This window comes from Rhinatrema bivittatum, chromosome 1, assembly GCF_901001135.1.
Source record: "Rhinatrema bivittatum chromosome 1, aRhiBiv1.1, whole genome shotgun sequence".
In the NCBI taxonomy this organism is placed as follows: Eukaryota; Metazoa; Chordata; class Amphibia; order Gymnophiona; family Rhinatrematidae; genus Rhinatrema; species Rhinatrema bivittatum.
Window position 1 is genome coordinate 548,164,457 of NC_042615.1, and position 21,619 is coordinate 548,186,075.

Below are 21,619 nucleotides of genomic sequence, written 5' to 3' on the forward strand. Positions count from 1 at the left end.
AGCAGAATACCACACCTCGATCACACATGCAGAACTGAGGTAGACCCTCACCAAATACAGAATAAACAGACCCTAAAGTATAAATAGAAATGTGCAGAAAAAATGAACTGGAAACCACAAGAAGCTAGGTAGAGAGTGCATCAAACTAGGTCAAGAGTACAATGTACAAATCTCATCTTTAGGTACTTTTCCTCCCTCCAAATCACATCAAATCTTCACTGATGTGTACTGTGCTGTTCATGCCTCTGTTACTAGTTGACCTTCCTACAGTAGAATAAATAGTTGACTTGGATGAGAGCCTTATAAAGAGTTTCTCTCTCTGGCAAAATATCTTAGAATGCCTGTAATTTCTTGGGTGGTGTTTCTTTTTTTTTTTTTTTTCTTATTTATTTAAAAATGTTATAGCCTGCCTATAATAACTAAGTTATGCTAGGCAGGTTATAGAAAACATTAAAATAATTACATACAAACAACTTAAAAAGTAATAATTACATTAATTAGATGTTATCAAATTCCTATTAAGAGGTTTTTTCTTGAAGTCGAAAATTGAAAGTTTTGTTTTTTTTTAAACTAACCATACAGCTGGCAACACATGCTGGATTTGGAGGCAAATGGAGAAACCTAACAAGAGACTAAGCGGTGAAATATGTTTAGACAGCGGGTGAGTGGGCCAGTCGGCTGTGCGAGGACTGGGGGGGGGGGGGGTGTGGAGTGGGATGTCTGTTAAGCAAAGGGCTTTTAGCTAAGAGGGGAGCAGCAGGCCCGGCAGTAAGGTGAGGGAGGAGGGAGGCTGAGACTCCTCCCCGCCGATTTTTGGTCACAACCCGCCCCTGGCTGAGGGGATCTCGCCACTGTGCCTGGCACCATCGCTGCCCCGGTGTTATCTGTCTCTTGCACTCCGTTGCTCGTTCTGCCCCCGTCACCGTGAGGAGATGTGCGCCTCGGATTCATGGCTGCATTTCCAGGTACAGAGCCGGGCAGGGTGTTTTTCTCTCTCGCTTAACGTGGGGGGTCGTCTCTACGAACAACTTTATCACGGGTAGCCGACTCGTAGTCTGTTCTTTTCCAGAAAAGGGCGCCACTTCCTGTTTGCACTCCGAACGGGGCTTTCACAACTAAAACTGCTCCTGATAATCCGAGGTCAGATCATGTTGCCGAAAGAACCGCTTGGTAGGAACTTGCGCTCGCTGTAGTTAATAATCTGACGCATGGTTCGATTTATATATATATATATATATATATATATACATACACGTGTGTGTGTGTATGTATGTATATATATATATATATATATCAATAAACAGAGAGTAGGGCTCGTAAAACGTTACAGGCAAACGCAGAAAAAAATATGTGTCTGTTCGTAAGGTGGCCTTTCTTCCTTTTTTTGCACTTCTTTAGCCAGCCGGAAGAGAAGCGGTTCCTCGGGCTTTCTAAGTGTCGCAGATTGCTGGAGGCAGTTCTCCTTTTAATTGTGGGGGGATCGGGTTTTATTCCTTTCAGTTTAAGGCGAGCTGCAGCTGCGATGGATCTGGAGTTCGGAGATAACGCAAACCGGAGACAGATTGGTCCCCCTGGTGGCCGCCCCCCCCCCCCCCCCCCCCCGCTTCTCTGCTCTCTTCCTTCCGTGCAAAACCTTTAGCTTTTTAAGGGGGGTTTTTTTTCCAGCTTTAAGCACTCGAACCCAACGACTGCATTTACATTTGTAAGTTTCATTCTTAGCTCTGTAACGAAAACGGAAGCAACTAAAGCCCTGGGTTATTTTAAAGTTTACACTAAGGACTTGGAGGACTAGAGCGTTTTATTTTTATGCGATGTTGGGATTGGCATTTACGAAAGATGTTGTTTTGTCTGAGATGCCAACCAAGCAATGCTTTATTTTCTGTATAACTGGAATTCGCCCATCTACCCGAAATGTAATTTTATTGCAGAGGTTAGTACGGGGAGGGATTGCTGTGACACTTATTCATGATCCTACAAGCGGACTGTACTTTTTGCATCGGTGGGTAGATACCTAGGCCAAGAAAATCCGAATTGATGCTATAGTTTTTTCATTTTGTCAAGCATAAAAGGGGCATTTTGAACAGCAGTAGATTTTTTTTTCTGTAGTTTAGACTTGGAGTGGTTCTATGTAAATCCTGAATAGGTGGCAGTGAGAAGATCTGGGTGCAAGCTGTAACCTAAGTAATACATCCGCGTAATAATTCTGTTTACTTAGTCCGTTTTACTGCTATGCCTATAGGAAGATGGGATGTTTCCTTTTTATTATTTTAGTTGGAACTATCTGCAGTTTTCTTTGCTGCCTTTCTTTGACAGGTTTCCTGTTCTTAAATTGGAACATGGTAGCAAAGGTCATGTCTTAGACTTGGAGCCCGATGTAATGAAGCGCGCTGACTTATGCATGAATTTTAAGTGCTAAATTAAACCTGGTATTTATCAAGGATTTTTGTATGGAACCCCCCCCACCCCCCTCCCCACACTAAAACATGGATTAAAAATCTGAGGTAAGATTAGTGTGGGTTTTAACCTGCATGAAAATCCCCATGTTAACAAACCTATTAGCTAGTCCCTCTCAATGCAGGGGGATGGGTTAAAGGACAGACTAAGGTACACTTTCTTAAAGGTGGAAGTTTAACTCCTGGGTCAGAGGTGGAGTAAAAGTTAATTCACATTTCTGTGGGTCATATTCACTTTTACTCCATCGGAGACCCAGGAGTTAAATTTCTAGCATTGTGCCAGCATGACTTATGTGTCCTTTGTCATGTTACTGATCCTCTGTTCATGGCCATGTCTTGGCCAAATTCCAGTGCTTTGAGTTTCCTTGCCATTTCTGTAGTAGGTGGCATGGACCAGTCACAGTTTTCAAGGCATTTCAAGTCAGGTACTGCAGGCCAGGATGAAATGAGTCAGCAACAGAGCTGCAGATGTGAAGAAATCGAATCATAGTACATAGTAAATGGTCCAGCCAGTCTGCCCAGCAATTTACTTGGGGAAGTAACTTCTGCTCTGTGCGGGTTACCTCCATGGCTTCTAGTATTTGCTGCTCTGTGCAGGTCACTGCTATGCAGAAATGTTACACCTGCAATTTATGGTTACTCTGTTTCTTCATTTTCAACCACTAGCCAATGGGGATCCTCTGTGTTTATCCCATGCCCTTTTCCATCACAGTTCTGGTTTTCACCACCTCTGGGAGGGCATTCCATATATCCATTAACCTTTCCATGAAGAAATGCTTCCTGACATTGCTCCTCAGTCTACCCCTATGTAGAACTACGGGTCATGATATGAAACTCCAACTTCCTCTTCGTCACTGGGGTCTAAAATACTTCAAAAACAATGGTCTAATAACTTTCAGGCTGATACAGTACAGCCTGGTCTTGGTCGCGCATTTTCCCTTACCCCTTATTCAGTAAGGGGAGGAAAACGCGCGTCCAACCCGCGGCACCTAATAGCGCCCTCAACGTGCAAATGCATGTTGATGGCCCTATTAGGTATGCCCGCGCGATACAGAAAGTAAAATGTGCAGCCGAGCCGCACATTTTACTTTCAGAAATTAGCGCCGACCCAAAGGTCAGCGCTAATTTCTTCCAGCGCCGGGAAAGTGCACAGAAAAGCAGTAAAAACTGCATTTCTGTGCACCCTCCTACTTAATATCATAGCCATATTAAGTCGGAGGTCCCGAAAAGTAAAAAAATTTTGAATCACAAGCGGATTGTGATACATTACAGGAGGACCTTGCAAGACTGGAAGATTGGGCATCCAAATGGCAGATGAAATGTAATGTGGACAAGTGCAAGGTGTTGCATATAGGGAAAAATAACCCTTGCTGTAGTTACACGATGTTAGGTTCCATATTAGGATTTACCACCCAGGAAAAAGATCTAGGCATCATAGTGGATAATACTTTAAAATCGTCGGCTCAGTGTCTGCAGCAGTCAAAAAAGCAAATAGAATGTTAGGAATTATTAGGAAGGGAATGGTTAATAGAACAGAAAATGTCATAATGCCTCTATATCACTCCATGGTGAGACCACACCTTGAATACTGTGTACAATTCTGGTCGCCGCATCTCAAAAAAGATATAGTTGCGATGGAGAAGGTACAGAGAAGGGCAACCAAAATGATAAAGGGGATGGAACAGCTCCCCTATGAGGAAAGGCTGAAGAGGTTAGGGCTGTTCAGCTTGGAGAAGAGATGGCTGAGGGGGGATATGATAGAGGTCTTAAAGATCATGAGAGGTCTTGAATCAGTAGATGTGACTCGGTTATTTACACTTTCGAATAATAGAAGGACTAGGGGGCATTCCATGAAGTTAGCAAGTAGCACATTTAAGATTAATCGGAGAAAATTCTTTTTCACTCAACGCACAATAAAACTCTGGAATTTGTTGCCAGAGGATGTGGTTAGTGCAGTTAGTGTAGCAGGGTTCAAAAAATGTTTGGATAAGTTCTTGGAGGAGAAGTCTATTAACGGCTATTAATCAAGTTTACTTAGGGAATAGCCACTGCTATTAATTGCATCAGTAGCATGGGCTCTTCTTGGTGTTTGGGTACTTGCCAGGTTCTTGTGGCCTGGTTTGGCCTCTGTTAGAAACAGGATGCTGGGCTTGATGGACCCTTGGTCTGACCCAGCATGGCAATTTCTTATGTTCTTATGTAAAATTAAACCATTTCATTCCTCTCAAGATTTTTATTTTTGTAATCAGGCTGGTCCTAGTCTTCCCCTCCTCCGACTTTCCTCTTGTTCTTCTCCAAAGTCCTTTTCATTTCCCATTTCTTCACTCATGTTCTCCTTTATTCCCTCCCATTCCTATATCTGTCTGACATTTTGTCTTCTTCTATTTGTTTCTCTCTTCCCTGCCTTTCTGTTCTCATAGCTAGATTTCACCTCTTCTCCTCCCCCTATCTCATTCTCCAGTCCCTCTCTTCACCTACCACTCTCACATCCTCCCCAATCTTTTATTCCCCCCTCTGCCTGTTCTCATCCATTGCTTACCTTCCTCTGCCTCTCGTCTCCTCACCGGCTTCAGCTCTTTCAGTCACTCATCCCCTTTCTTCTGCCTCTTATCCCCCACCCAGCCTCACATTCCCCCTTCACCGACCTGTCCCTCTCTGTAAGGCAGGCCACAATCTTACTGTGCGTACTTTTTATGACTGCTTTGATTTATTATAAGAGAGGCAATTAATCAAATATAAATTCAACTAAGCAGTGCTGGATCAGACCAAAATAACCACAATACCTGAACTTAATCCACTTTTAAGTGGCTGAAAGGCAGAATGTAAATACAATCGTTCATCAAGACCAACATCCTGTCTCTGACAGTGGACAATCTGGGCCATTCCCATATTCCTTCTATTGCCCTCTGTTCCTTTCCATTGCCTCTCAGCCCTCTGGGTCCTTCATATCATCTCTCCACCCTTCCCCACCTTTCTGCACTCTGTTTCACACCCCAAGTCCATCCAACATACTCCTCTACTCAATCTTCCCACCAAATTGCTGAGTCCCTGCATCCCTATGTACCCCATCCTAATTCCAGAGATCACTTTTTCACTCTCCCACCAAATCCCTTTTCATCTCACCCCTCCTTTTCTCCCTCCTTTTGCCTTCCTACCCCCTACCCATCTTTTCTCTCGTTTATTTGCATCTCTCTCTCTCCTCTCTCTCTTGCCCAAGTGATTTGCTCCATTGTCTGCTGGGCTGACCACCCCACACTGGAAGACTAGGTGGGGCAAGCCATCCGCCCGCCCCCCCCCCCCCCTCCCTCTGTTCAGAGTGTGGCCAACAACTCTCTGCTGATGGCCACAGGCACAAGTTTTACTATAGTCTCCCATCCTCTCAATCCTGCCCCTCCCTTGCTTCCCTGCCACTTCCTCTCCATTCCCTCAAATACTTTCTGTTCTTTTCCCCTCCCCCCTCCCTTTGTCCTGCCCTTACAGTCTCTCCACACCCATCCTCTGGATCCCTTTCTCCCTTGGATTTGAAGTACAGATTTACTTACTCGCCTTTGTAAACCCCAGTTCAAGATGAGTTAAAACTAGATACAAGAAGCAGGGCAGACCTTTGCAGTAGGTGGGTGGGAGGGTAACGGGGGGGGGGGGGGGGCCTGGGATTAATTTGCTGCAGCAGGGCCACCACAACAGGGAGGGGCCTCTCTAGTTGCACACCCAGAGATGGTCCTGACAGAAGATCCATGCCCATGAGGGTTTACAATGAAAGGGCCTGATGTGATAAGGTATGTTCAGCAGAGCGCTCCCAATGCAGCAAGGAGTTAATGCACAAAAAAAAAAGTGTGCTCTAATTAGTGCCCTCATATGGAAATCCCATGTAAATGAAGGCATTACATATTACCCCCCACCACCACCACCACCTTAGATAGCTGAGAACTGCACTGGCTTAATTCAGAGTTTCCTAGTGCTGGAAATTTTGTTGACCAGATGTGGACTAAAGTTTTCAGCACTATGGGCAGAAGCTGGAATTCTGGCACTAGGACGGGCAATCTGGATTTTTGTGCAGAAAACATGCTTTGTACACACAGAGCATGTTTTCAGCAGATAAATATGATTTATGTGCACAAAAATGCTTTCTGTACTGAAAGCATTTTTATGCACACAAATCATGTTTTGTGTGCATAAATCATGGCTGAGAGACTCCCCTGTTTCCATGTACTGTGCTCACATTTCACAGTGGGTTTTATACACATTTTCTAGTCAGTGTACTTTTTTTTAACTCCTTATATAATCAGCATACCTTTAGGTTACCGCTATGTTTATAACCTGTGCCTTAAACTGGGCTGAGCTTGGTGCACAGTTTTGACCCATACTTTAATGCATCAGGCCTTCAGTGTGTCCAGAGAACCATGAAGGAGGAAGCGACTCACTGAAGATCACAAGGCATACCAGTGAGAGAAGCAAAATGTGAACCCCAGCTTCCCTGTTTCCCCTCCCTCGCTTCTTTATTCTCGCTTTCTCCCTCAGCTGCTGCTTTCCTTTCCTTCCTCTCTGGCCCCCCTTTTTTTTTTTTCTCTTTCACCTTGGTTTTTCCCCTCCCCAGCACTCGGTCTGTTTGGCAGGAGCTGGGTTATCAGCTACATCCTGCTACTTTAGTCCTGGCTGCCCAGCAGCGCCGCAATAAAAGAAAGGAGGAGCGCCGGCGGCAGCCTTGGGGGGGGGGGGGGGGGGGGGGCGGTTGCAGTGACTCCCGGTCACCCCCGAACAGAACGCGCGTGTTCGGCTGCCCCTCCGGGTTTGTATTTGGGGGGTTTTTTGTTTTTTTTTTTTCTTCCTCCCAATGGCGAGCGAGTGAAGCTGCGGCGGACGAGCTCTCGCTCTCTCTCGTTAAATAGCTGCAGGGGCGGATGCCGGGCGAGCATTAACAGGGAGGCGGCGGTGTCTTATCAGCCGCGCAGGTAAGCGAGGCCGGTTCTGAGCGTTCAGCGTGCATTGGGGGGGGGGGGCACACAGGCGGTCGGCAGCTCCCAGGATGCTAGGGGCTTAGGATAGCAAGATGACGGCGCCGCTAGGCCACTTGGGCTCCCAGTCCAAGGAGATGCCCAGCTGGCCATAGCGGGGTTGGGGGAAGAGAGGATGGCAGGGATGGGGGCTGCGGAGTTTTTTTTTTTTTGCGTTTGCCTTAACCGACAAGCGTCTTGTAGTTTTTGTTTTGTCAGCGGCAAGGCAGACGTAAAACTGCAGCCCTTCGGCCTGGGACCCCGGGCGAGTGTCGGCTGCGCGTCCCCTACCGTTGGCCGCTAGTGGGCGCTGCAGTTGCAAGGTGGCACGGGGGGACGCCCTCCCTCCCCCCCCCCTCCTCCACCATCGCTGGACTGCCGGCTGGGCTCGGTTGTCTCCCCTCTTGCAGAGCAGGGCAGAGGCTAAGGAGGCGATTGTGTGCCGCACGATGACTGCCCGGACTCGGGGTAGAGCTCTCAGGCGGTGTCGGGAGTTGGTTTTGCAGAGCCCCTCGGGTGAGAGGTTTGGGGGTTTTTTTTCCCCCCTCTAGAATGTCTAGCGTGTACGGGTGGATGAGAAATCGAAATAAACAGATACATTTTTGTGGATCTGTTAGCAATTATTTAAAAAAAAAAAAAAAGTTGTGGGGGCGGAAGGAGAGAGTCGTTGATTACAAAATTGCCAGCGCTTTTGTAGCGTTGTAGCTTTTTATTGGATCTGATCCCTCGCACCCCTATGGTTGCAAAACCTTCTTTGTCAAGGGGCTTTAGTCTCTGAACGGCTGATGTACTGCAGGACGTTGAATGGGAGTATACATTGATTTTAGAAGTGTATGACATGTGGCAAAGCTTCTTGTGGTGCCCTCTGAATTTTAGATGTTATGTGGGTCCCTTGATTTTCCTTAAGTGTTTGTAATGTTTGTAAAAGATGTTGGCAGAAAAAAAGATCGCTAGGATCCACCCACTCTGTCCATTTGTGCCTGCCGGCTGTGCTGTTCCATGGGCTCCCTTTCTTGCCAACAGGGCAGTCCCTTTGTATCTGTCCCGTCCATGCTTGAATTCTGCCACGGTTTTTGACTCCTGTAAACTCTGCGGCAGGTCTGTTCCAGGTGTCCACCATCCACTCGGATAAAAAAAGTATTCTTTCTGAGCCTCCCTCCCTTCAGCTACACAAGATAACCCCATGACCTTCAGTTTTTCAGGGTATGGAAAATGCTTCCTCCTGGTACCATCTATTGATGTCTGCTAGATAATCCTGAATACTTACTTTTTTTTTTTTTTTTTTTTAAATCAATAAAACCAGCAAACAGCATAAAGAAAAGCAATGCAACTAAAAGCCTGAGGGGAAAAAGACCAGGTAGCTGTTAGCTTTGTGCATGTCCATACTGTTGGCCAACTAGCAGTCAGCGGTATGAAGGCGCACAAGAAATCCTGGGTAAATTGGGCCTTTTTTTTTTTTTTTTTTTAAGGAGTAGATTCCCTAGTTTAGAAGCCACTCTTTCAAATGAGTATCAACCTAATCTCTCAATTAGAAGGAATGTAAACTTAGGCCCTTATGGGCAGACCTTTGGTATCTACTTGGGGCATAAAGCTTTGAATTTTCTTTTAAATAATCTGGAGCAGTTCCCTTGAGAGACACAAATCGAATTGTTAATAGGTTGGTGCTGTTATGTTTCCTTTTAGTTGCAACTTCCTTAGTAACTTCATAGGCAAACTGTAATATAACGTGTTGCAGAAGGCCAGTCCTGAGATGGTTAAAGCATAACTCAATGTCTAAATTAGGGAGTTCCAGAGAGTGTTAACAAAGAGTTCTTTACAATTGCTGTAATATGGGTTTCCAAGGATAAAGTGAATTCTAGTAATACTCTGAAATGGGAGGAAACTTTATCCTGAGTTAATTGGGAATGTATATTAATAATTGTAAGATTGGTGACCTTTTTATAACCTGCTGTCAGGGTTTAACATCATTATTTAGCCTTGTCCATCTCATCACCACCTGTAGGCAATTTGGTAAAATAGATATTGTTGCTTTTTTAATCAGAGCACGTTAATTGCATTGTCATTTAACTGTGGACACAACTTTTTATTTTTTGCTTTCTGCTTTTCCTTCACTGGCTATAAGTGACTCAACTACAAAGTTACAATTCATTAATGCACCCAGTTTTCTTAAAACACTGAGGTATGCCTGCAAAATGGGCAACTTTCTTCAGTTTTCATGCTATACAATGGGCTTCTGCTGAAATGTTAGAAAAGTGTGGCACAATGCTTTCATATTTCTACCATAATTTAGCGGACAGTTTGTATCAGCTTACAGACCATGGTTTTCTTCTCCTGCTTTGTGTCCAATTTTCAGTTCAAAATGCAGCTTTCTCACAGGACCAGCTAAGACAGATGCTTAGGGTGCCTGAACATCTGCAGCATTCCAAAGCAAGGAGTTATGTTAAAGTCCTGAAGACTTAACTCATATTTTTTAATGCTGGAAATTAACTTCTGGGCGAGAGGTGGAATAAACAACTAACTCACATTTCAGGGGCTAGTGTAAGTTTATGTTATGAAAATGTGTTCCTGAATCTGGAGTTCCTGGGTATGGTGTCCTGGACTTGGGTCTGAAGGCTCTGGGATGGACTATTGCATCCAGGAATTTCAGGTCTAGGCCCGTGCTGGCACAGCCGCACAGACTAACACCAGCCCCAGAAATGTGAGTTTATTCCATCTCTGACTCTGGAGTCCAGCCATTTATAAAAAAAAAAAAAAAAAAAAAATGGCGAGCTGAGCTCTGAGTACCTAAGTCCAGGACTCCCAAGCCAGAGGCACTCAATCTCTGGATCCTCCCATCTCTGCCCCCTCTATAATCCCTTTCCTGGTTGTTGTTCTCTTTAATGCCTGTCTCTTCGGTTTAATGCATACAAATCAATGTTCTGCGTGAGCTACTCATGTTGGGGCTGATGTAGTAAAGCTGAGTGCACATTTTTGTATTAGAATGCTTTTTTTTTTTTTTTTTTAAACTCCTGGTACGTTTGTATACCATTAGCTTACTGCTTCTGAAGCAAACTCACTTTTTCAGTTCACGAGTAAATAAAATGCACATTAAAATTTAGCATTTTTTTTAACCCACATTTTATGACGGCCTCAGAATTACTAAACAGAATCATGCAACCAAGAGGGAAGAGGGTGCCAGGGCAGATGAAAGGCAACTTTTTGAGAGGAGACATTTTTGGAGAGCATGGGTGACACAGGCCGAGATACAGGCCAGACCTTGAAGAGGGAAGGGGTTGGTAGCTTTGTGGTGGGGGGAGTGGGTTTGGGAAAGGAAGGAGGCTGGGTGCCAGAATAGGGAACAAGGAGGGGGGGGGGTGTGAGAGCTTTGTGGGAAGGAGGAAAAAGAGAAGGTCAAATGAGGCAGTTTAGGAGAGAGGCTGGGATTGGAAGAATGAGAGAAGTTGGTGGCTAGTATTGTTACTCTCTCTTATTCATGTTGATCACCAATATATATTAAGTGGTGGTGATCTAGTGTTGTGTGAAAGCTGAAGCATGGTCTTGAACTTGTTTGCCTATCTTCTCTTTGCTAAGAAGAATAGATCCTCTGCTGCAAACTTTTCTAGAGACTCTCTCAGACATAAAAAAAATGTCAAATTCCAGTAAACTTTTTAATTATTTATTTAACTTGGTATACTACCTACAGTAAAATCTCAAAGTGGTTTGCAAAAGTAATCAAAATAAGCAAATTGACCCCCTCCCTCCTCCGCCCTCTCGCTCTAGAAACCAAACTATTATAAAATAAAATGCTAAAAAACTTGAAAGGATATGACTGCGAAAGGAAGAGGAATAGGTAAAAAAAAAAAAAATGTTATGTTGTAAGATATTCTAAAATCTAAACATTCTAAAATGTTAAGTTGTCACCAATCCTGGATCAATGAAACTTTATAAGTGCGGAAACATATTAGGCCTGCTTTTACAAAGTATTCCCCAATTCCATAGACGCAAAGTAGAGTGGAAGAATCCTCAGTAAGCCAGACCCAGTGTGCTGTAAAGGGTTTTGTTGCACATGCCTTAGCACAGGAGTCATTCCCCTACTGATCTTATGACCTACAGCACAGTGGTGACGTACACTGAAACCCTCTAATCTACACCCTAACAAACGTTGCGGCACACTTTCTAGACTCGTATAGTGCTTTAAAATAGCTATCTCCCTCCTTTCCCCATGCTTACTCATCTCCACTTAAACTATAGAGGCACTGAAGCTCTGGTTTCAGGCACTCTTAGGGCCTCATTTTCTAAAGTATCGCAGGCCGGCAATACTTTAGGTAATGAGGGGCGGGGGGCTGAAACGGGGGGGGGGGGCGGTCCTGCGCTAGCCAGCAGCGATCGCACCACCGCGGTGCGATCGCTGCTGGTTTCGCACCCAATAGCGCCACCATAGATGGTGTAGCTATTGGGCGCGAAGTAGGACACGAAAAGGCCCTTACCTTTTCGTCGGCCCCGGTGATGCCCCGACTCTTCCTCTTCCGGGGCCGACTCCGCCCCCATCTTGGTATCGCGTGTGATCCGTCTGGTAAATGACCCCCTTAGTGTCATTAATAACATAAGGGATGCCATACTGGGTCAGACCAAGGGTCCATCAAGCCCAGTATCCTGTTTCCAACAGTGGCCAATCCAAGTCGCAAGTACCAAACATTATATAGATCTCAAGCTACTAGCTTATTAAATAATAGCAGTTTATGGATTTTCCTCCTAGGAAACTATCAAAACTTTTTTTTTTTTTTTTTAATCCAGTTACATTAACTACTGTAATGACATCCTCTGGCACTGAATTCCAGAGCTTAACTATGGACTGAGTGAAAAAGCTAATTTAAAACAAATCAAAGAAAATTCTACTTGCTAACTTCATGGAGTGTCCCCTAGTCCTTCGATTATTTGAAAGAGTAAATAATCAGTGTACATTAATCTGTTAAAGTCTTTTCAAGATTTTATAGACCTCTATCATATCCCCCCCTCTGTCGTCTCTTCTCCAAACTGAACAGCCCTAACTTCTTTAGCCTTTCCTCATGGGGGAGCCATTCCATGCCCCTTATTTTGATTGCCCTAGGTTATTTGCATGCAGGATGAAGGGATAGGGGGTATACTCAGGATTAATCTATGGAAATATTACTTTACAGAAAGTGGAGGATGCATGGAACAGCCTCCTCATGGAGGTGGTGGAGACAAGGATAGTAATTGAATTCAAGAAAACATGAGATGATCTCTGAGGGAAGAGGAAGGGATTGCAAAGCAAGAGATGTGGCTGGCCAGATTGGAGGTTTATCTGTTGTCATGTTGTACTTTTCTTCATAAACATGTATTCATGCAGGCTGCACAATATTGACCTATAATGCTAACTTCATTTTAACTTTTGTTTTATTCTCTTATAAATACAATAAAAGTGATCAGTATAATAAATTACATATTAATCAAACACATTATAAAATGCTTAAAAAGTAGATCTTCAATTTTAGAAATAAAACTATAAACATTGAGTAATTAAAATCAAAAGTAGGGATAAGAACAGTCTTTTTAAAAACTTGCTGAAAGAGCCAGGTCTTGGTGCCCTTTCTGAATTTTACTTAGTTTTTCTCTGGATGAATGTCGGGCAATAAGGAATTCCAAAGTGAAGGCACTTGATATGAAAAGCAATTCTGTCTAGTACATTCCAATCTCCTCTCGGTTTGAGGGGGAATGTGTAATAAATCCAGTTGAGGATTACTGTGTTCTGGCAGGCCTATAAGGGCATAATATATTGGAAAGATTGCTAGTATGGTCACTCTGAATAGCTTTAAAAGTTAAACATAATAGGTTTAAACCTTTCTCAGCACTCAGTGGGTAATTTGTGAAAAAGAAGTTACACGATCACATCCTAAAGCCCAAAATAAGTTTCGCTGCTGTATTTTGCACTAAGGCATTCTAAGAGCAGTCAGCAGAAGTCTGAGTGCATTGGAGTAGTCCTTGTAATTCACAGTCAACATATAACCAAGTCTGGAGATCTTTGCTTTCTAAAAATGGCCTTAAACATTGAATAAAATGAAGATAGTAAAAAAGAATGCTGAATCAGAGGACATATGTGCACTAATTTACATCTAATTTACGGGCCGATACAGTAACGGGAGGTAGAAAGAGGTGCGTTAGTGCCCGGCGCACCCGCGTTTGCCGCACGCACAGTTCGGATCACCTACCGCTCGATACTGTATTTAAATGGCATGCAAATGCAAGCCGCGTCCATGAAGCGCAATCCATTTTACTGTATAGGCACTATACAGCGCCTATACAGTATCCTGGGTGCTCTGGTACCTGTCATTTCAAATGACATTTGAAAAGAAAACCTAAGGCGCAGGGCGAAAAGCAACTTGACATGCTATTAAAGTATTGTAAATAAAGTGTAACAAAAGTTAACTTACTTTTTCTTACAGTCCTCTCTGCCCTCCTCCAGAGGCGCGCACCACGGCTCCCCTGCCTCCCGGGGGCAACCGGCGGTGAAAGCGGCTTCCAGCGGCCCCCGACGGCGAAGATGGATGAGCGCACGCCAGTAGTGCACGGGCGCTCGTCAAAGGCGCATTAACGGGTGTGCGTGACGTCACGCACACCCGTTCATACGCTTTCGCTGGCTTGAGCACCCAAGTCAGCGAAAGCGTATGAACGTACGCCATGACGTCACGCACACACGTTCATGCGCCTTTGACGAGCGCCCGTGCACTACTGGCGTGCGCTCATCCGTCTTCGCCGGCGGGGGCCGCTAGAAGCCGCTTTCACCGCCGGTTGCCCCCGGGAGGCAGGGGAGCCACGGTGCACGCCTCCGGAGGAGGGCAGAGAGGACTGTAAGAAAAAGTTAGTTAACTTTTCACTTTATTTACAATATTTAAATAGCATGTCTAGTCGTTTTCGCCCTGTGCCTTGCTTCGCGAGGAGGGGAGAGAGGACTGGGGCTGCCCCGGAGACCGGTGGCCAGGGCAGGTGAGCGGGGGCTGGGGGAAAGTTTGCCGTCTACCCTTACCCCTGCCTCTAACGCAGGGGTAAGGGTAGGCAGTAATTTAGCAGGTTAAAGACGCAGCTAAACTGCAGTTTAAAAAGGCAATAGTCGGGGCGCACGTTACTGAATGAGAGGGAATAGCTAATCTGCTCGTTTATATATCATATACATGCCGCGGGCGGAAAGGGTTACCCGTTGATTTAAAGAAAGGGTAAGGATGGGTTAAAAGGGATAGTGAATTGCGGGTTGGACTTACGCGGCCAAATTGTGAGTAAACAGCGGGTTAGAAATGGGGTAACTGCGGCCGCGCTTTACTGTATCGGCTCGTTAATGCCCAAAGAAGAAACAACTTCTTATAATGGCATAGCAGTAGGTATGTGCAATCGTTTTTCCCAAATTAGGCAATTTCAACGAAATCCTAACCCGAAGCACATCTCTGCATAGCAGGGCCTTCTATAACTGAAGACCTGGAGGCTAAATTCTTCCTTGAAAACCCACTTTGCCTCTGATTTTATTTATTTATTGGACTGACCTTTTTAATTTGAGGGCCCAAAAGCCATTCTGCAATTATATCAACACCATCATTGAATTTAGAAACTTGTGCGGGGCAATTCAGGTCCAGATAAGACTACAACATGGACATCGTCTACACACAGGAAACGGCTAAAACCAAGGTCCTGGATTAAAACGGGCAAAGGTGTTTGTTAAGGATTAAATAAAACTGAACTTTGGAACATTGTCAGAAAGGCAGGCAAAAAACAGATGTGTGTTTGGTTTGCCCAACCACCCCTAGCTCATCCTTTAATTTATAGGCAGGTGACACTTTAACACTATAAAAAAAATTAAATTAAATTAAAAAAATTAAAGGCTGATTATTTTTTATCTTAAATTCAGAAATTCCCCTCACCTTATCAAGAGTTTAATCATTCCCTTGTAGGTCATTACCAGATTTATAGGAGTAGATTTTAAAAGTTTGCGCGCGGGCATACATGTGCTCGTGCAAGTTTTAAAATTGGGGGTCGGCACACGCAAGGGGGTGCCCAATTGTGCACCTTGCGCACGCCATGCCTGCACCGAGCCATGTTTCCTTCGGAGCGGCCTCGGAGGGAACTTCCCTCCCCCCGCCCTTTCCCCCCTAACTTTTTTTTTTTTCTTTTTTTGGGTCTTGTTGCAAAACTTACTTCAGCCCTGGGGCTGAAGTAAGTTGCACGCCCCGGCCAACTGCCGGCATGCGATTCCTGGCACAGCAGCAAATATGGCCGCTGTGCCTAGAGCCTGGCCCCGCCCTGTTAGTAAAGCCCTGGGACTTGCACGCGTCTCGGGGCGTTACGCGTGTCACCGGGCTTTTTAAAAATAGTCCTGGCACGTGTAAGGCCGGTTACGCGCATAAATCTTTTAAAATCTGGCCCACAGTAAATACACTAATATGTTTAAAGGACTCTAATTGTACACAGTCCTACTCCCATAGCAACCTAAAACTTAACTAGGTACTGAAAAAATGTAAGTTGAAGGCAGCAGTCCAGCAGCAAGAGGGGCCTCCCAGTCTTCTGCACAGTGTTGTATGTATGATTTTTTTTACCTGCCGGTGTGAAATTGTACGTGTGCATCCAATGCGAAGTGCTCCTGTCTCTCAGAACGAGTCTGATCTCTGGAGGCTAGAGTGGCAGACCTGAGGGAGATAAGGCAGACAGAGAGGTATATAGATGAGACCTTCAGGGACATCGTAGCCAAGTCCCAACTTCAGACTGGCAGCCCTGGTGCTGCCTCAGAGGAGGAAGGTCTCATGATCGGAGAGCATCAGCCTGGTGCAGCAGGAAATGATCCTGTAGCAAGGACCTGCTCTCCAGGTGGTGTATTGTCCTCTCGCACCAAGGATGTGTCTCCCAGGGCTACTGCCCAGGAGGGAAGGGTTAGTTTGGCCATCATAGTTGGTGATTTCTACTATTAGGAATGTAGTCAGCTGGGTGACTGGTGGGCATGAGGAGCGCCTGGTAACATGCCTACCTGGTGCGTAGGTGGCGGACCTCACACGTCAGCTAGGTAGGATTTTTCAACAGTGCTGGGGAGGACTCTGCTGTCGTGGCACATGTGGGCACCAATGACATAGGAAAATGTAGGAGGGAGTTCTGGAAGCCAAATTTAGGCTCTTAAGTTAAAAGCTGAAATCCAGAACCTCCAGTATAGCATTCTCTGAAATGCTCCCTGTTTCATGCGCCGACATAGGCAGAGCTCTGGAGTCTCAATGCGTGGATGAGACAATGGTGCAAGGAAGAGGGATTGTTTTGTAAGGAACTGGGGAACCTTTTGGGGATGAGGGGGTCTTTTCTGAAGGGATGGACTCCACCTGAACCAGGGTGGAACCAGACTGCTGGCGCTAACCTTTAAAAAGGAGATAGAGCAGCTTTTAAACTGAATCAAAGGGGAAAGCTGACAGTTGCTCAGCAGCGCATGGTTTGGAGGGAGGTATCTTTGAAGGATACTAATGAAGTATTAGTTAGGGCATCCAAACAGAGGGTTGCAGTAATAAGAAAAGCAGTCCAAGTGCCTGTACTTAAAATCTCACCTGAGCTAAAAGAGTCCAGTTTGTCCCTGTCAACTGAAAAGCAGAATGTTAATACAAACAAAATGCACTTTTGAAATGTTGGTATGTTAATGCCAGAAGTTTAAGAAGTAAGATGGGAGAGTTAGTGTATTTCAGTGAATGATGACATATAGACTTAATTGGTAACTCAGAGACATGGTGTAAAGAGGATAACCAATGGGATAGTGCTATACCAGGTTACAAATTAAATCGCAGTGACAGAGAGAAGCATCTTGGTGGTGGGGTGGTGCTTTGTCTGGGATGGCATAGAGTCTAATAGGATAAAGATCCTGCATGAGACTAAATGCACAATTGAAACTTTATGAGTAGAAATCCCTTGTGTGTTAGGGAAGGGTATAGTGATAGGAGTATCCTACAATCCACCTGGCCAAGATGAGACAGACAGTGAAATGCTAAGAGAAATTAGAGAAGCTAATCAAATTGGTAATGCAATAATAATGGGAGATTTCAATTACCCCATTGACTGGGTAAGTGAAACATCAGGACATGTCAGAGAAAGTTTGTGGATGAAATAAATGACAGTTTTATGGAGCAATTGGTTCATGAACTGACGAGAGTGGGAGCAATTTTAGATCTAATTCTCAGTGGAGTGCATGATTTGTTGAGAGAAGTAACGGTGGTGGAGCCACTTGGCAATGGCTGGAAGGGGGACAGTAAGTAAATCCATGGCTGTAGCATTAAACTTTCAAAAGGGAAACTTTGATAAAATGAGCAAAATAGTTTAAAAAAAATTGAAAGGTGCTGCTACAAAGATACAAAATGTGCAACAAGCATAGATATTGTTAAATACCATCCTAGAAGCAATATGTAATTAGCTGGTTTTCCTTTTTCCTTTTTTTTTCCTTTTTCCTTCTCATTCCAAGTTCAATTTTCCTTGTTACATGTAACTGCTATTTCCGCACTATTGTTCAAGTTTAAGTTTATTTTGCACTCCTGTTTCATGTGAACCAGCATGATGGGACTATTGTCTTGAATGTTGGTATATAAAAAACTTAAATAAATAAATAAATAAATATGTATTCCTCGCATTAAGAAAGGTGGAAGGAAGGTCAAACGATTACCAACATAGCTAAAAGTGAGGTGAAAGAGGCTATTTTAGCCAAAAGATCTTCATTCAAAAATTGGAAGAAGGATCCAACAGAAGAAAATGTAAGACAGTAATAAAACAGGCTAAGAGAGAATTTGAAAAGAAATTGGCCATAGAAACAAAAACTCACAATAAAAACTTTTTAAAATATATCTGAAGCAGAAAGTCTGCAAGGGAGTTGATTGGACCATTAGATGATCAAGAGGTTAAAGGGGCACTTAGGGAAGATAAGGCCACTGTGGAAAGATTTAATGATTTCTTCAGTGTTTATTGAAGAGGATGTTGGGGAGATACCCGTTCCGGAGACTGTTTTCAAGGGTGATGATTCAGATGAACTGAACGAAATCACGGTGAACCTGGAAGATGTGGTAAGCTAGACTTGACAAACTGAAGAGTAGTAATTACCTGGAACTGATAGCATAAACCCCGGGGTTTTGAAAGATCTAAATAATGAAATTTCAGTCCTATTTCGATTAATTGTAACCTATCATTAAAATCATCCATTGTACCTGAAGATTGGAAGATGGCCAATGTAACCCCACTATTTAAAAAGGGCTCCAGGGGTGATCTGGGAAACTATAGACCAGTGAGCCTGACTTCAGTGCTGGGAAAAATCATGGAAAGTGTTAAAGAATAAAATCACAAAACATTTTTTTGAAGGAGTGAATAAATGTGGACAAAGGTGAACCAGTAGATGTGGTGTATTTGGATTTTCAGAAGGTGTTCGACAAAGTCCCACCAGGCACTTGTGGCTTGGATTGGCCACTGTTGGAAACAGGACACTGGGCTTGATGGACCCTTGGTCTGACCCAGTATGGCAATTCTTATGTGCTTATGACAAGCCAGGAAGAAGATAGCTTACTTTCTCAACTTAATTGCTGTGAACCTTCTTTCAAGAAAAAAAGAAAGAAATCTATCACATGCACTCACTTTGATACCTGAATCTTTGAATCAAAAAATAAGGATATCTGTGCTTTGTCCAGCAAAGACAATGAGCACTGCCTTTCCAATATCTGTTTTAGACCAAGACTCACTCACCAAGTTTGTCTCCTTACTAATAAGCTCGGTGAAAACCAGACTCTCCTAGGTGAAGGCAAGTGTCTTATCCAACAAATGGGATGGGTGATTGAAAGCTACTTTTTCTGGTATCTTTTATAAAGATGATAAATGTAGATACTGGTCTGGTGTATCTAAAGCTTGTTTCTTTAACAATGGACTGACTCGAGATTTCTTTAAAACTTCTGGAACATATCCCTGACTCAAACCTTCATTGACAATAGCTGAAATCGAATTAGTCCAACTCATGGAATTTAATAAATCTAGAGAATAAGGTGGTTTTTTTTTTATGTATTCTTTATTACAGAGTTATAAACTGCATTATTGTAAAATTTTGTTCTAAGTTGTGTACAGTAAACAGCATATGTAAAGGTAATTAAAACCATAGACACAAGACTAACAAGTTTTAAATGAAAACTATACCATCTTAACACAGAGTAAATAAATCATATTGCAGCTTACTTGCAAAGGCCTCCTGAAATAAAATTGCTTTCAGCTGTTTTCTAAACATTTTAATTTTAAAAAATAGAGCAAAGTTGAATGAGAAGTGTATTCCATGATACTGGTATTCCATGATACTGCTGTCACGAAGGCCCTTTTTGTTAGATAGCACAGCCTTGAAAGGCCTTGCATTCTGTTAAGTGAACGGGGTGTTTTTAGTGTGCCCTTGGGCCTCAGCCCGACCCCAGACGGATCCAGGACCGAACCGAGGGTTGATGGCGTGATCCACCATGGCAGACGGACTTACCCTCCGCCAGGCCTGCAAGCTCCCAAGGCCAACAACAGGATGATGTTGGAAGTTGAATGGTCCTCCGACCATTCCGAGCCCTTTCGGACCTGTCACTTGGAACGGCATGGGGCAGCAGGCCTGGCCTGAGGATGAGGGCAGACGGGCCTTGACATGAAGACGTGACACTATGACGAAGGTAAGGACGTGACACCAGGGCTCTTGAAGACATGACACCAGGACTATGGAAGACATATCAGGGCTGATGCGAAGACATCATGGACCAATGGTCGATGCGACGGCATCAGGAACAAGACTGAAGTGCAGACATGACGAGGAACTTGAAATCCAAACAAGACAAGACGCAGGGCAGGAGGACATTGGCATTCTCTCAGGGCGCCCTACTCAGTCCACCCGTGGGACTGGTCGTGGACCACCCTGTCCCACTGCGCGCCCTCATAGCCTGAGAAGGCTGGCCAGGGACCACACTGGGAGCAGGACAAGTGCAGGAAGGATCCAGTCGAGGTGGGACTCAGATGATGAAGCCAATGTCATCTGAAGCACCAACACAGCTGGCAGGACGAGACTGCTCAGGACACCAGTCCACCTGCAGGCCTCTCCAACCCAGGAAAGACGTTGTCCGAGGGAGCAGGACAGACAGGACCAGAAGGCTCAGGAGCACAGACGTGATCACCAAAGAGGGCAGGATACCAGGAGACGAACACCAGGACACCTGGACGAGGACCTCGGGCATGAAGACATAACTTGACATGGCGAGATGAAACAAAGAGGAGCTCCACGAAGAAGACCTGACAGAGCTCTGGCAGGCAGGAGCCTCCAGAGTGAAGTAACTCCGATGCAAGGCGAAGACTGAAGAGACGGAGCAGCCCTTTATAGGGCTGGAACAGGAAGTCCACTCCCTAGGTGGGGCCAGCACACTTCCTGTGCCTGGCCCTTTAAATCCAGCAGGGAGGTGCAGCTGCGCACCTAGGAGGAGCAGGAAGCTGGCTGTGCAGGACTGTGGACAGCGGCCTGCACAGTGTCGACGTCAGGAGGAAGCAGGCCCGAAGATGGCAGCGGCTCCAGCCGCTACTCGAGCCCGGGGCTTGCGGCCTTGAGCCGCAAAGATGACATGGCAGCGGCTCCCAGCCGCAGGGAAGGCAGGAAAGTCCGCGGCTCCAGCCGCAGTGAAGAGGACATGCCAGGGCGGCCTCTGGGCCGCAGGAAGAACTACAATCTGCGGCTCCAACCGCGCGGCAAGGCCCGACTTCGGCGGCATCCATGCAGCATGGGTGAGTAAGTGCCTGCTTGCGGGGGGACCCGCGGGCAGGGAGCCATAACACCTTTCACCTAATTTATAGGTTTTTTTTTGTTTGTTTTTTTTTAAAGATGGAACTAGTAATTGAAGGGTAACTCTAGATGACAGGGTTCGAAAAGGTTGACTCTAAAGCAATTAAATCTGCCAAATACAAAGGCCTCAGATTTTAGCTTGAAAACAAGTACACATCTTAAATTTGATGCAATGAATCACTGGCAGTCAGTGTAGCTGCATCAATACTGGCGTTATGTGATCCTTCCTATTATCATGTAGCAGCATTCTGATGCAGCTGAATAGCCTTATTTTGAAAAAAAAATTCTTTGTTGGGAGGCCTGTAAGCAATGCATTGCCATTATCAATTGCACCTAAAATAAATGATTGAATTACA

The 21,619-nt window shown here is 44.7% G+C and overlaps 1 protein-coding gene across 7 annotated transcripts in view; it reads left to right on the forward strand.

Annotated features, from left to right (window-relative positions):
- The first annotated feature begins 768 nt into the window (after nt 1–768).
- GCNT1 (glucosaminyl (N-acetyl) transferase 1) overlaps nt 769–21,619 on the forward strand; it is a 211,208-nt gene continuing 190,357 nt past the window's right edge. For 2 of the 7 annotated variants that reach the window (XM_029616304.1, XM_029616279.1), the window contains exon 1: nt 777–965. The gene's annotated coding sequence lies outside the window, so the exon portion shown is untranslated. Of the gene's footprint in view, nt 966–1,148; nt 1,171–7,268; nt 7,403–7,815; nt 7,961–8,624; nt 8,648–21,619 lie in introns of those variants that run through there. The other 5 variants (XR_003858679.1, XM_029616361.1, XM_029616296.1 and 2 more) reach the window with 5 other exon arrangements.